This window comes from Diceros bicornis, chromosome 27 (genome assembly GCF_020826845.1).
Source record: "Diceros bicornis minor isolate mBicDic1 chromosome 27, mDicBic1.mat.cur, whole genome shotgun sequence".
Classification (NCBI taxonomy): Eukaryota; Metazoa; Chordata; class Mammalia; order Perissodactyla; family Rhinocerotidae; genus Diceros; species Diceros bicornis.
The window spans coordinates 2,587,294-2,602,222 of record NC_080766.1 but is presented as its reverse complement, the minus strand read 5'-3'; positions in this window follow the sequence as shown (position 1 = coordinate 2,602,222).

The following is a 14,929-nucleotide window of genomic DNA, read 5'->3' as shown; positions in this document are numbered from 1 at the left end:
ATACAGTAGATACCTGTCCCTCAAGATCAGAAGTAATGCCAGATCACCGATCCTCACCTTAAGTTCCTCCTACACCTATCAATCCTGGATTCCATGGACTATGATCTCAATACTTTCCTTGGAATAATAAAAAATTCCTTACCACTCATTTATGTTGTAAACCTCCAAACCAAGAGGATCCCAATTATCTGCCATGCCGTAGCTACTGCTGGTCTTATAACAAGCTGAAGAAAAAGCACAAAACATTATCTTTTGGTACCGTTGTAAAAACAAAATCATCTGCATCAACTGGGAAGCACCCATAATGCCTGAAAATTTTGTTCTCTTTTTTTGTGTTGGGTCAATAACAAAAAGAAAAATCAATTAAAAAATGGGCAATGGACCAGAATAGACTTTTTCCAGTGAAGACATACAAGGGACCAATAGGTGTATGAAAAGTTGTTCGACATCACTAATCAGGGAATGCAAATCAAAACCACAATGAGCTATCACTTCACACCTGTTAAGATGGTGATTATCAAAAAAACTAAAGGTGGCAAATGTTGGTGAGGATGTGGAGAAAAGGAACCCTTGTGGGAATGTAAACTAGTACAGCCATTATGGAAAACAGTGAGCTTCCTCCAAAAATGAAAACTAACATATGATGCAGCAATCCCACTTCTAGTATATACCCACAGGAATTGAAATCAGGGTCTCAACGAGATACCTGCACTCTAATGTTCATTGCAGCTAATTCACAATAGCCAAGACACGGAAGTAACCTAAATGTCACTGATGGATGAATGGATAAAGAAATGCAATATTAGTCAACCTTGAAAAAAGAAGGAATTTCTGCCATTTTTGACAACATGGATGGACCTGAAAGACATTATGCTAAGTGAAATAAGGCAGACAGAGAAAGGCGAATACTCACTTATATGTGGAATCTAAAATAGTCAAACTCATACAAGCAGAGGTTAGAATGGTGGTTACCAGGGGCTGGGGGGATGGATAAATAAGGAGCTGATGGCCAAAGGATACAAAATTTCTGTTATCAAGATAAATAAGTTCTGGAGATGTAGGACAAGCATAGTGCCTACAGCTGACAAGAGTGTATTGCATACGTCACATTTGCTAATAGAGTAGATATTAAGAGTTCTTACCACAGAATAATAGTACAAAAGGAGTTGAGAGAAAACTTTGGGAGGTGATGGATATGTTTGTGGCCTTGATGGTGGTGACAGTCTCAAGGGTGTATACTTAGGTCCAAATCCATCAAGCTGTGTATGGAAAAGTAAGACATAATCGTTGATTCCTCTGCACCTTGAAATACACCGTGTCCTCATCACAAGAGAAAAAAATTTGTAACTATGTATGGGGACGGATGTTAACTGGACTTATTGTGGTGATCATTTCAACATATATACAAACAATGAATCATTATGTTGTACCCCTGAAACTAATATAATGTTGTATGTCAACATTACCTCAATAAAGACAATATAACAGAGAAAACCATTTGAATATTGTAAATGAGTTCAGTGGATCCCTGAAACTGCCCCATTCCCATATGAGAGTTACTGGAAGCAGAGAGGATGAGGTAAGATGGAAGAAAGTTGTACAAAACAGTAATCAAATTAAAATCATTTAAGTTGCTATGAGCTCCTTGTGGCAAAGTTCTATGAGCACTGATCATTCACCTTTTCTTGGAAAAGCATACTTTCAGATCTAACCCATAATAGTTTCATCATTTGCTCTAATAAGAAAATTTCAACTTAATAAATAAAACCAAAAGCATCCCTTATGTATGAATAAAGTTAGTGAACTTTACAGAGAAAAGAGCATATTTGCACAATCTCAATAAAGGAAACAGAAGAACTGAATGATGATTGATTCTCATTCAAGCTTATCTTTGAAATCCAGTAAAACCAGGTTATCTTTTCAAGGATGTGTGTAGAGCTGTCAGCCTTGGAAGACAGAAATAGTGACCTCCTCTGGAGCAAAGGGCAGGCTTGCTTACTGCCCAGTATAATAGAAATAACACCCCTCCCTGGGGCAAAGGTCAGCAGACTTCCAGCCCATTATCAAAGATTTGAGTTCCTTAAGCTCTGAGTTCTTGCAAACCTCTGCATGTCACCCGGCCCACTGTGTATCACCCTGTAGGAATTGGGATTTAGTGAACCGGTGCAAATGCTGATACTCTGGCCACTGCTATTGCTGTGACATTAAGTCCTTTGTCTCTGACCCATGGGTCTCATGTCTTTTGCCAAGATCTATAAGACCATGGTAGGCTGACTTATTAACTTGCAGGTAAGGTAAAATATCAGGCCTTTCACAGTTCCTGACAAGCACTTTAAGTAACTAGTAGTCCTAGGAACAGAGAGTTACCCAGAAAAATATGCATGGATGGTCTTCATAGAAGACTTCATGCAACCAAAACTTTAATAAGGCTCTCTGACCTCTTTTATTTCTACCCCAATTAGAAGGAGAGGCACCAAGCTATTACAGACCTAGGGCTTGTGCAAGCCACCTGGAGACCTAGTGACCAGAAACTTCCCATGGCGAGCAAAGACAGATGGGCATATTTCCAAAATGGACCCATCTGCCTCCCTATCATCCAAAAGACAGTACATTATCTTAATTTATGATGATTTCATTCATTAAAATCTTGTGATGGGCCAAAGATACACTTCTAAGAGGAGTGAGGCACATGGCAGTTGTAAGTAGATTAACAGATTTGGTGAATATGAAACTCTAAACTAAACTTAGTGTTCTAATCAATTATAAGGTACAACAAATTTAATTAGATCAATTAAATGATATTTAATGGTATGCCTGATTATTACTCTGCAGTAGTGATCAAGAAGCTCATATAAATAACTATAATTGGTCTTACTTTAAAATATGATAGTCAAGACTTTTTGAGATAAGCTGGAGAGAAGGAAGGGGAGAAATAGATAGCTGCTCTAAAGCCACTTTCAAGACAGCTGGATCTACATGTAACCCAGGAGATCGAGGCAGATGGCTGTGTGCCTAGATCCTCCCTGAACTGTGGTTCTCAGGGATGTCACGGGGCTGAAGCAGCTTTCTGAATCGTGTTTACATGTCCATGTGTACAATACCCCTGACCATGAGGATGAAACACCATTCAATCATCCCTTACACCCCTCTAATTTACAATTAGATTTCAAAATCATTGTATCATTACATGATCATTTATTCCTCAAACCTGTAGGATGCCGAGCTAAAAGAAAATCAAATTTCAATGGTTTCTTTTCTTTCAAGGACCAAGACGTTCTTTCACAGTTGGAATACGGATTAGAGGATAAATCCAAGTCAATGGAAACAACTTAAGAAATGAACAGAGGAATATTTCATTCCTATATATACACAGTTTTCACTGTGGCAAAAACAGAGTTACATTTTAAAAAATGATAATTTTTTGAAATTTTATAGATATTAAAGACATTGTTTTGCTTATATTCCCTTTGGTTTACCAAATGAAACTCACTCTTTAATGGGCATTTCTAGCATTGAGTGCTAATAACAGCAGCTTTTTAAAATTCTTATTTTTCCCAGGTCAAAGACCAAGGGCAGAGGTCATCAAGAGGTCAAGTCTAATCTACCTACGGATGTGGCAGGCTTAACTATGGATGTTCAAGCCAGACATTGCCAGCAGAACCAAATCTCTTCACCCATAGGTGAGTTTTTACTAGTAATCACAGAGACTTAAGAATATCAAAGGAAATTCTGTGGTTTTTTTGTGTGTGTGTGTGAGAAGGACCAGTCCTGAGCTAACATCCAATGTCAATCCCCCACTTTTTTGCTGAGGAAGACCGGCTCTGGGTTAACATCCGTGCCCATCCTCCTCTACTTTCTATGGGACATTGCTACAGCATGGCTTAAGAAGCGGTACATCGCTGTGTGCCTGGGATCTGAACCGGCAAACCCCGGGCCGCTGCAGCGGAGTGTGTGCGCTTAACCGCTTGTGCCACTGGGCAGGTCCTCAAAGGAAATTCTTTATTAAGAACCAAAGTTATAGATTCCTTTCTTGGGTTCATTACTTTGAATTTTTGACCCAAATCATATATATCGATTGGACCATGCTCAATTCTATTATCTTTGGAAGATTCAGCCTACAGCTGAAGAGAAACAGATGCGACACCAATATCTTATCCTCTCTGAAGTCCAACTGAGAGCCCCTGGAGTCAGAAGTTTTCAAGACAAGAAAAAGTCATCCTTCTGAACAGAGAGAGTAGAGGCTATTCAAACATTCCACTTTAAATTGTTAACATGACTCGTTAGAATGTGATGGAGCAAGCATAATACCTTCTAAGTTTCAAGATTTTTCTCCAGAATACTGAGATGGATGACCTTGAAGGCCAGTTTCCCCATAAATGTATTTATTCAGTGATAAAATTCATTTCCCTATAAAATAATTCCCATAAAAATGTTAAAAATATATCATAGTCTCTCACTAAAAGGAAACAAAGCAAACTGAGCAGTTGAATAGCGGTGCAATAAATTCCATACAATGATCTTACTGCAGCGTTATGTACAATAGTGAAACTGGATGTAATCCCATTTCTATCAAAGAAGAAGTAAACAGATTATGGTATTCCTGTTCTTTGGAATACCTCTAAAACATTTAAAATGGTAAGTTAGAATGATGTGCACTGATAACGGGAAACGTCTATGATATATGGTTTGGGAAACAGCAAATTGCAAAACGATGTAGTTATGTAATTTATGTTAAAAAACTTTATGTGTGTTTATAAATACATAGGAAATGTCCAGAAGAATAAACCCCAGCCTGTTAACAACAGTTCCCTCTGAGTAGAGGAGTGAGTTTTCAAGGAAGAGGATGAAAGTGGAGGGTTTCGCTTTCTATAGATCTGTGTAATTTGACATTTTTAACAGGATGTATTTCTTTCATAATTAGAAAAATGAGTGATGTGGCCATTTTGTGCAGGGCAACAGTATGATGTTCACCAGTCTCTGTACTGTATGTTACTGCACAGCACGGACTGTAGGAGAAAGCCCAGGGGAGCAATGAAGACAAAGAAGACATGACACCCGCAAAAAGTCAGTGGAGTATTTCTACATAACAAACCTTCCAGGCGAGTGACGGTCAGTGTCCACTGCTCCAGCTCTCGCAATAAACCTAGAACCTTCCCAGGATAAGCCGGAGGACCACGCCCAACTAGTCCACTCCCTGCCCGGGGCCTGTTTATGCAAGGTGACTGCCATCAAGCAGATAATGGACTCAGGATGGGGTGAGAGGCGGAGTTCCAAGCGGAGATTCAAAATGTACCAAGAAATTTTGTGAAGTGAAGGAAGCTACTCGACCTCTCTGAGCCTCAGTGTCCCCCCCCTGTAGAATGGGGATCACAGGTCTACTACACAGAGCTGTTGGGGAAGATACATAAAAGTGCCTGTGACAGCCAGTGTCCACATTATTAACAAAGTTGTATCCGACTTCAGAATAATCAATGAAAAGAATAATGTTAATGAGACCAAAGACGAGATGCCCAGCTTCATAAGCAGCATGAGAATGAGAGGAGCTCTGACTAAGCAGGGTTCTTCACAGCTCCACTGGAGAGGACCAACACGGGCTACACCTGGATAAGTCAATGTTGTACAATGACTCGTGTAGTGAGGGTGGGTCCCTAAAGACACTGCGAAATACAGTTACACACAGTGGCTCCTAGGAAACAACTACAAAGCAATCAACACAGCAGATAGGAATAGGAAAGGGGCAAGCAGAGGAGGGTAAGAGCCACAAAATCTGATGGAAGACACTGAACCACGATGAGCGCCCAGCTCTGTCAACAGCTGTTGTGGTTGCGCTAGGAGATCAAACTTCTGAGAAAGCCATTGTGGGGACACTGGGAGCACAGTGGTCACTGCAGCCACACCCCAACAGCAGTGCATCGGAGCACACACACCCCAAAACTTTCCTCTCCGTTAATTCTTGTTTTAAGATGATGAATATCCTCATGTTACAATGTCTCCTTCCAACCCTTGTGGACGAGTGTTGTCAGAACCCCCTGAAAAATGCACAGGCCAGAGTAGGATGGAACACTGGGCGCTGGGGGAGCAGCGCTGCACCTGACCACACTGACTATCACCTGGGCCTATTGAACACGAGAGAAGAATCCGAGGATGTGGTCTAATGAGAATTCCCTGTCTTGCCACATTCAGAGACACCACAGAGTTTCTCGTCCATTTTACAAAATAACATTTTACAAAAATGTTAGAGAATTCATGTGTCATTTATTCATAAAGAGGCAAATTCTTGACAAAGTGACAGGGTCCAGTCTCCATGACCAGGTTTTTCAGTTGTTTTGATAATATCCCACATTCAGGAATCGGAAATGTAACCTACTGGGATGTGTAATATAAACAAGGACTTTTTTTCATGTAGATCAATGCCCAGATTTTTGGGGAGGACATAAGTCGTGAAAGCTGCTAACCACTCCTCCACAGGTTTCAATAGAACTTTTAAATTAATTTACCAATCTCAGGAAAAGAGATTTTGGCCATTCAAATTTTTTATTTCTGCATTCAAGTGTACAGTACAGCCAAGAGAATAAACAGAAAAAAATTGACAAGAAGATCTTGCTTGCATTTCATCTTTTGCAAATAAGCAAGCTATTTTATGCTCTGTTCCTTTCACTATTCTAATCAATTTTTAAAGAATGCGGTACATCTGACTAACCCTGGGCGTGTTTATCCGGGAACTTTGCCGGAATCCAAAGCAGAGATGTTAAAGCTGACGAATTTCAAATGCTGCCCAAGTGCTGTCTACCTTACACATCCCTCTCCCAAAGGTGGACCACCGGTCTCTTCCTGAGGGATCAGAGTCGTCACCTGTGTCTCTGAGAGACTGGCCACTCAGGCCTGAGCTGAGATTAGGTGATCAATCTAAAGGGAAAAATGCTTAAGCTATTCTCATCTTAAGGATGCTGTTTCAGAGGCCTCTGCACTGGAATTGGTTGGTGAAAATGGCCTACTAGATATTTTCCTGGGAATTGGCTTTTTCTCCTCTGCTCATAGCGGATCCTGGGGAAACCAGTGATTAACCTCAAGGATGCCTCAACTTCCACATCTGCAAAAAAGGCAAGCAACAGCCAATGTTACCACCCTGCAAAGCTCTTAAGTTGTGCTTGTAAGAGGGGCCACAAGGGCGAATTTCTCCCAAAAGCTAATGAAATGTTGGCACTTTGGCTGGAGAAGGCAGAGGGCAACATGCAAAGTGGAAAGTTTCTGGGATGTCAAACCAGTTCCCATAAGCATTTTAGAGAAGCACCTAGCCCTGGACTAGGTAGGAGGCTGTGGAAAGACCCACAGGCATGCAGGTGGGAGGAGGAATCAAGCCACGGAGGGAGGCGGTGTGGAAGAGGGATGAGTCTGGCTTCAACTTTGGACAAAAGCAGTTGCACACTGCAGGCCCGAGGCTGCCCATGCAGCCGCCACACCCTCCTAACTCCCTGGTCCTTCTCGTCCCATCACATCCCTCCGGGGCTCAGTCCACGTGGAGCAGGTGCAGGACAAGTGTCTGCAGCCAATGACGGTTTTGCCCTCAGCCAAGAACACACCACCCTGTTCCTCCCCCTAGAGCTAGGCACCGCCCTGTGCCCAGAGCATCCTGGGAGTTGTAGTCCTGCAGCCCTTCAGGCTGCCTGCTGGGAGCAGTTAAGAGACAAAAGCTCCCAGCATGCACAGCTAGGGGCCCCAATTCCTGCCTCGTCCCTCCGTCTCTGGGCCCCAATCCTCTGCTTCTCCACTCCACTCTCTACCCCGCCTCTTCTCTATACCACACCCACCCTTCATGCCCTGTGCACCCCCCAGAGTATGCTCAGTGAGGATGGACTGCATCCCTTGAGCCCGGTACTCAGGTAGGGGTGGTGCTCACCAGACTAGCTGTTGCTGAGGATGCTTGCAGCCCTATTGGAAGAACCCTGGTCAGTATTTGAAAAGTAAATTCAATATCTAAAATGGAAATACCGGGTGCCTGGGATCCTGGAATTTGCCTTTTCAAGGCCACCTGTCCTACCATCCCCTGCATCCCTCCAAGCTGCCATGATCCTCCCTCTGGACCCCGTGGTCAGGGTCGCTGCAGAGATCCTCCTTTTGGACCCCACCCACCTGAAGGGCCCATACCTTGGTCAGGCATCTTAGAAGGACTGCCCTGAGACATGTCATAAAAAGGAGAAAACATCACAGTGCACAGCCCCAATTCCTGCATTGTACAGACAGGAAACTCAGATGCACTGGTAAGTGATCCCTAAGCCACTTTGGGTAACCACACTCATGCCCCTTGTCCGACGCTGCACACAGGCTTGTTCACTGGACTTCTTTATCCCAGTGTGGACCTCTTGGCCTCTTTAACACAGGCAACAGCACCAAAACTTCTCGTTGCTCTTTCCCACTATGTTAGGCAAGTTTGTGTAGGAAGGTAATATGCAATTTCTGCTCTACTATAGGGCTGGCTCCTTGGCAACCAGTTTTAATATCCCTTTTTAAATATACCCTCAGAATCACAAAATAATTAAGCAAAATAATTTGTTGCTGTTGGGGGTTATGGTGATAATTCTCTGAAGTCATTTTTCCATTTAGCTACTCTGACTCCAAATACTACAGCACCACATGCTTCTCAGACTGGTGGATGCACAGCTCCACTTCTTTGCAGAGAGGATGCACAACAGCAGAATATCCGTGGCCCGACTTTCTGGAGCATCAGTATTACTACAAGATTTAGAAGAAGCAAAGTTATGTCATTTCCGAGGTAAGGAGTTAAAAACTTAAAACTAAGATGAGGTGGGAAAGTCATATGCCATTAATAATTGTCAGTAATCTGTGCCTGAAATGTCAGACTGTCTCTGAGAAAGAACTCTGAGACCCTATTTCCCATTGTTTTCAATAGGAAAAATTAGAAAGCATAGCAAATCTATCGAAAAACCCTACCAATTTCCTAAGTCATGATATGGCACCTAGACATAAGTTACGAACATCGTGTGCTCCTCGTTTTGTTCCTCATTCAACCCAGTCCCACAGGTCTTGAGTGCATGCTGTGAACACTGCACTGTGCTAGGTGTCGAGGCCTCGGTTAGCATCATCGTGGGAGTGGAACTTGCTGGAGAAAGATGACATCATAAAATCTCAAAACCATGCCGGTTACCAAATTGAGGCAAGAATGGAAAGACCCAGGGGACCACACAGGGTGAGGGCATTAATAGATACTTGGGAGTATTAAAATCCATCTGATGATGTCATGAGTGAATGTGTTCCACTTTAAAACAAAACCCTGCTGTTATTCTGAGATATTGAGTTAGGATCTTTGTGCAAATATGCAGGATTTAAAATGTTTATTAATGTATAACATGCGTACAGAAATATATGCAGAAGTCATCCATGTAAACCTCAAAGAATTATTATAAAGTGAACACACTTGTGTGACCAAGAACTAGCAGCAGCTTCACTCAGACCTGGACAATCCCTTTCTTCCTCCTTCCTCCTCAAAGGTAACCAATATCTTACCAAAAAACACTGTATATCAAGTTTGTCTTCTTATACAAGTGTTTTATTACAGAAAATTTCTGTTTTATTACAGAACAATATCTGAGAGCATTCTGCTCTGTGGATGCCAGAAAAATTTAAACAATATACAAAAAAACAAAATAGCATAGTAGGCCCATCACCCAGCTTCAACAACTACTAATCATCTGCCATTTTTGTTTCATCCACACTCCATCCCATTCCCACCTCACTTTATTATTCTTTTAGTCTTTTGTGTGTGTGTGGAGGTAAGATGTACAGTGAAAGGCACAAATCTCAATTCTACAGTTTTGGCAAATAAACATGCCCATATAACCTTCACCCCTTTAAGAATAGAATGTTTCCAACACCCCCAGAAAACTCCTTCCTGTTCATTCTCAGGCAATTTTTTCCTTCCCCTGAGGCAACCACTGTTCTGGTTTTTTCACCATAGGTTCATCTTGGCTGAAATCATCCCACGTGTATTGTTTTCTGTCCAGCTTGCCTCCCTCGGCACGAGGTTGATGAGACTCACCCAGCATGTGTGTGTCAGCGTTTGCTCCTTGGCACGGCTGAGGGCGTTCTGCTCTGTGGATGCCCCTCAGTGCGCTCATCTTCCTCCTGGGGACTTGCAGGTCATCTCCTGCGAACATTCTTGTACAAAAGCTTTTTGTATGCTGTTTGATTCCTTTATTAGCATTTAAGTGACACACATTTTGCACTTTTTAGTGGTTGTTCCAGATTACAATATACATCTTTAACATATCACAGCCTACCTAGACTTAATAGTGCACCAATTTAATCAATGTAAAATATAGAAGCCTTGCTACAGAACAGTTCCACTTAACTCTGTCTGACCTTTGTGCTATTGTTTTCATAAATTTTACATCTACCCATGTTATAAATCCCACAATACAGTGTTATAATTTTTGCTTTAAATAGTCATAGGACTTTTAAATAAATTAAGAGAAAAAAGTTAAGTATTTGGAGGTAGATGCTTTGAGGTTCTGCAAATGTACTGTTTCTTCTTTAAGTTTCACCCACAGTTTTTGCATTCACCAGTCAGTCTTGCCCACAGTAATTATTACTGTGGTGTTCTAGTGGCAATTTTCTATTTCATGCTATCCAGCTGCAGTTATTATTTGGAATTCTGTGAGGAAGATTCCCCTCCTCCCTCTCCCTTCCTTCTTCCTCTCTTTTTCTCTTTCTTTCATTCTTTTTTTCCCCCTTTTTTCTTTCTTTCTTATTTAATCTTTTTTATATCAGTATAGACTCATGGATATTTATTTTATTCTCTGGGTAATAATCCAATGCTACCATTATTTATTTTGTTGCTCACAGTTTTCCAACTTGAGCCATTGGGAAGTCTTTCAGATTGATTGCTTTTGACACATCTCATCATTTTCTGTGTGTTTTTTTTAAAGCACTTTCAGACTTCCTGGCACTACAAGATGCTCCAGGCTTATCTTGTATTTTCCATCTCCAGCCCCAGAAGTACCCATTTCTCCAAGAAAACCTGCTTATTTTTATTGGAAAATGATATTTAGAAACCAAGATCTAGGAGCTAGGTGTGCTCATTGATACTAGGGTGTCACTGCTTCTAGACCCTCTCAGCAGAGCTTGGAAATGTATGTATGAATATAAACTCAGGTATACACATCTATCAATCGATCTATCAGTCTATATATCAATCTGTCTATCTGGATAGATATATTAAAAGAGACATGGATTCATACTGATAATTCCAACTCCAATCCAGCACCACAGAGTTTATTCTAGCATTCTCCTTTTGCTTATTTGTAACTTCTTTCACCAACAGTGAGAAACTTAACTCCAGTTAGCTACAATATATTTACTAATGTGTCAACTACTTTCAGAATTGCTAATCCATACCCTTATGAAAAACAAATTTACCACCTAGAGTACAGTGTTTGTGTAGAGTACATTAGTTTTACAGTATCCCGTCAAAACATTGTCTTCCACAGTTACTCAGGTCAGGACCTTTCATCTCCACACCTTCAGTGTGGTTATGTCACATGCTTATAATACAGTGAGATTCATTTGTCACTTCATTCCATCTGAGTTCCCTAGCATCCTGATTGATTTTTAAAATTTGCAGAGTAAAATTCACTCTTTGTGGTGTACAGTTCTATGGGTTTTGACAAATTTATGGTCGTATATCCACCCCCACAGTACCATTCAGAGCTGTTTTATTCACCCCCAAATTTCTCTCATGCTGTCACTTTGTAGTCAACCCCTTCCCCCACTCCATCCCTTGGCAACCACTGATCATTTTCCATCCCTGTATTTCTGCCTTTGCTAGAATGTCATATAAATGGAATCATATACTATATAGCCTTTTGAATCTGGCTTCCTTCCCTTAGAGAAATGCATCCAAGATTCATCCATGTTGTTGTGTGAATTAAGAGTTTATCCTTTTTATTGCCAAGTAGTATTCTAATGTACCAATGCACCACAGTTTCTTTCTCCATACACCTTATGAAGGACATTTAGTTTGTTTCCATCTTTGACAATTACGAATAAAATGGCTATGAAGATTCACACAAGGATTTTTCCTTAAACATTAGTTTTCAATTTGTTTCACTAAATACCTAGGTGTGGGATATCTGTGTCATATAATAAGTATATGTTTAACTTTATAAGAACCTGCTAAACTGTTGTCTGAATGCAACTATCATCTTGCATTCCCAGTTCTAGTTGCTCCTAGTCCTCACCAGCACTTTGTAGTTGCAATTTTATTGGTATTTGCAATTTTATTTTTTTATTTTAGCCATCTAATTGGTGTGTGATATCTTGTTGTGGCTTCTGCTTCCTTTATGAAAGTGAGTTCTGCTAAATATAGGATCCTGTGTTGACTTTTGGGTTTTCTTTCTGTACTTGAAAGATGTGAATTTGTTGTTGATTTGTCTATTTTTTTTTTTTTATAATATATCATCCTTCATTCACGTTATTTCTCCTTCTATGTAATGTCTTCCCTGGTATGTATGTATTTCCCTGAATGCTTTCAGGATTTTCTTTTTATCTTTGGATTTTAGCAGCTTGACTATCATGTGCCGAGGTATGGTTTTATTTTATATTTTATTTTGTGGGTTTGTTGACTTTCTTAGATCTAAAATTTTAGATTTTCCACCAAATTTTGGAAGTTTTATGTTATTACTTATTGATTTGCCTTTCTGTCTCATTTAATTTTTCTGTCATTCCTCTCTCTGCTGGGGACTCAATCATCTCACAGGTTGTAAGGCTCTCTTCATTTTCCTTCAAAAATTTTACATTCTTTTCTTCAGACTGGATAATTTCTATTGCTCTGTCTTCATGTTTCTTCTACTGTTTCTAATCTACTGGTAAACTCGAAAGTACTTTTTTTTTATTTCATCTTCCTATTTGGTTCGTTTTTATAATTCCCATTTCTCTGCTGAGTTTCCACATCTGTTCATTCATTATGAGAATATTTTTCTTTACCACCATTATCATCTTTATAAAAGCTAATTTCTTATCCTTGTCTGCTAATTGCAACAACTTGGGGATAGTTTCTACTGCCTGCTTTTGGTCATATATGGATTACATTTTCCTATTTCTTCAAATCTCATGCTTTTTTAAATTGTGTACTGGAAATCATGTATGATAGTTATAGAGACTTTGGATTCTATTGTATTCCTCTGAAGAGTGTTGTTATTTTTCTAGCAGGGAGTTAACTTGGCTGGACTGAAACTCCAATCCTATCTCCTTTACAGTGGGCATAGCTGAAATCTTCAATCAGATCTTTCATCTTCCAACTGCTGTTTTTACAATAGTCCCTCTGGGACCTACCCTGCATGTCTGTTGTTCAAAGATCTGCCAATTTGGTGTGTGGGGGGGGAGACTTTCATACATATTTTGAGATTTTCCTCTTAGTGGCTCCCTCCTTTCCAGAATTTCTCCCCTAACTTTCCAGCTACTCTGGCAGCCCCAAAATACATCCTCTAACATTACAAGTAAGACTGTAGTTTCTCCCCTGTCTGGGCCACGTACAGATTTTGGAATGCTTGAGTTAAAAGCCTCAAGCTTGCAAATATCTCCTGGTGCAATTCCCATCATTCAAGGGAAGACTTCCTCTCAGTTCTGCTTGCTTTGGAAGAGATTTATACATACACACATATACACATTTATTGTATGTGTATTACATATAGATACATGAGTCTATTTAAATATATATATATAAAGTATATATATATACTATATATATACAATATGTATATACTATAAATATATAAAATATTTTATGCAGATTTTATCACTGTTATCTGTGAGAGTGTTAGTTCAACAAGCTACTCCACCATTACTGGAAGCCAGACCTCGGTTTTGTTTCTTTTTTGGATTTTATATAAATGGAATTATAAAATACATAGCCTTTTGAATATAATTTCTTTTATGTATCATTATGGTTGTGATATTCATCCATGCTATTGCATGTAGCTAGTGTTCGTTCATTTGTTGAAAATAATTAATTATTTAATGGTCATAAAATATGCATAACATAAAATTGAGCATTTTAACCATTTTTATGTGTACAGTTCAGTGATATTCAATATATTCACATTATTGTGTAGCCATAACTTCCAACCATCCACAGAACTATTTTCACCTTGCACTGAAACTCTGTGCCCATTAAGCAACAACTCCCTGTTATCCCTCCCTCTTGCCCCTGGGAACCACCATTGTCCTCTCTATTCCTATGAATTTGACTTCTCTAAGTACCTTATATGAGTGGAATCATACAGTATTTTTCCTTTTGTGGCTGGCTTTATTTCACTTAGAATAAAGTCTTCAAGGTTCATCCATGTCATAGCATACGTCAGAATTCCTTCCTTTTTTTTTTTTTGTTTTTTGGTGAGGACTATCGGCCCTGAGTTAACATCTGCCAATCCTCCTCTTTTTGCTGAGGAAGACTGGCCATGGACTAACATCCATGTCCATCTTCCTCCACTTTATATGGGACGCCGCCACAGCATGGCTTGCCAAGCAGTGCATCAGTGCGTGTCCATTATCCGAACCGGTGAACCCCTGGCCACCGCAGCAGAGCACACGCACTTAACCGCCTGCACAACCGGGCCGGACCCAGAATTCCTTCCTTTTTAAGGGTGATTGGTATTCCATTATATTATAAACCACATTTTTTTTTTTTGTCAATTCATCCTTTGATGGACACCTGGCTTACTTCAAGCTTCTGGTTATTTTGAGTAATGCTGTTAAGAACACGGGTGTACATATATGTCTTTATACCTCTGCATTCACTTCTTTTGGATGTATACCCATAAATGGTGTTCGAGATTCATTTTTTCACATGTGGGAGGGTTCCCCACACCTCCAACAAGAAATACTTGGAATGGCAGCTGGTCGTCAGATAATTCAA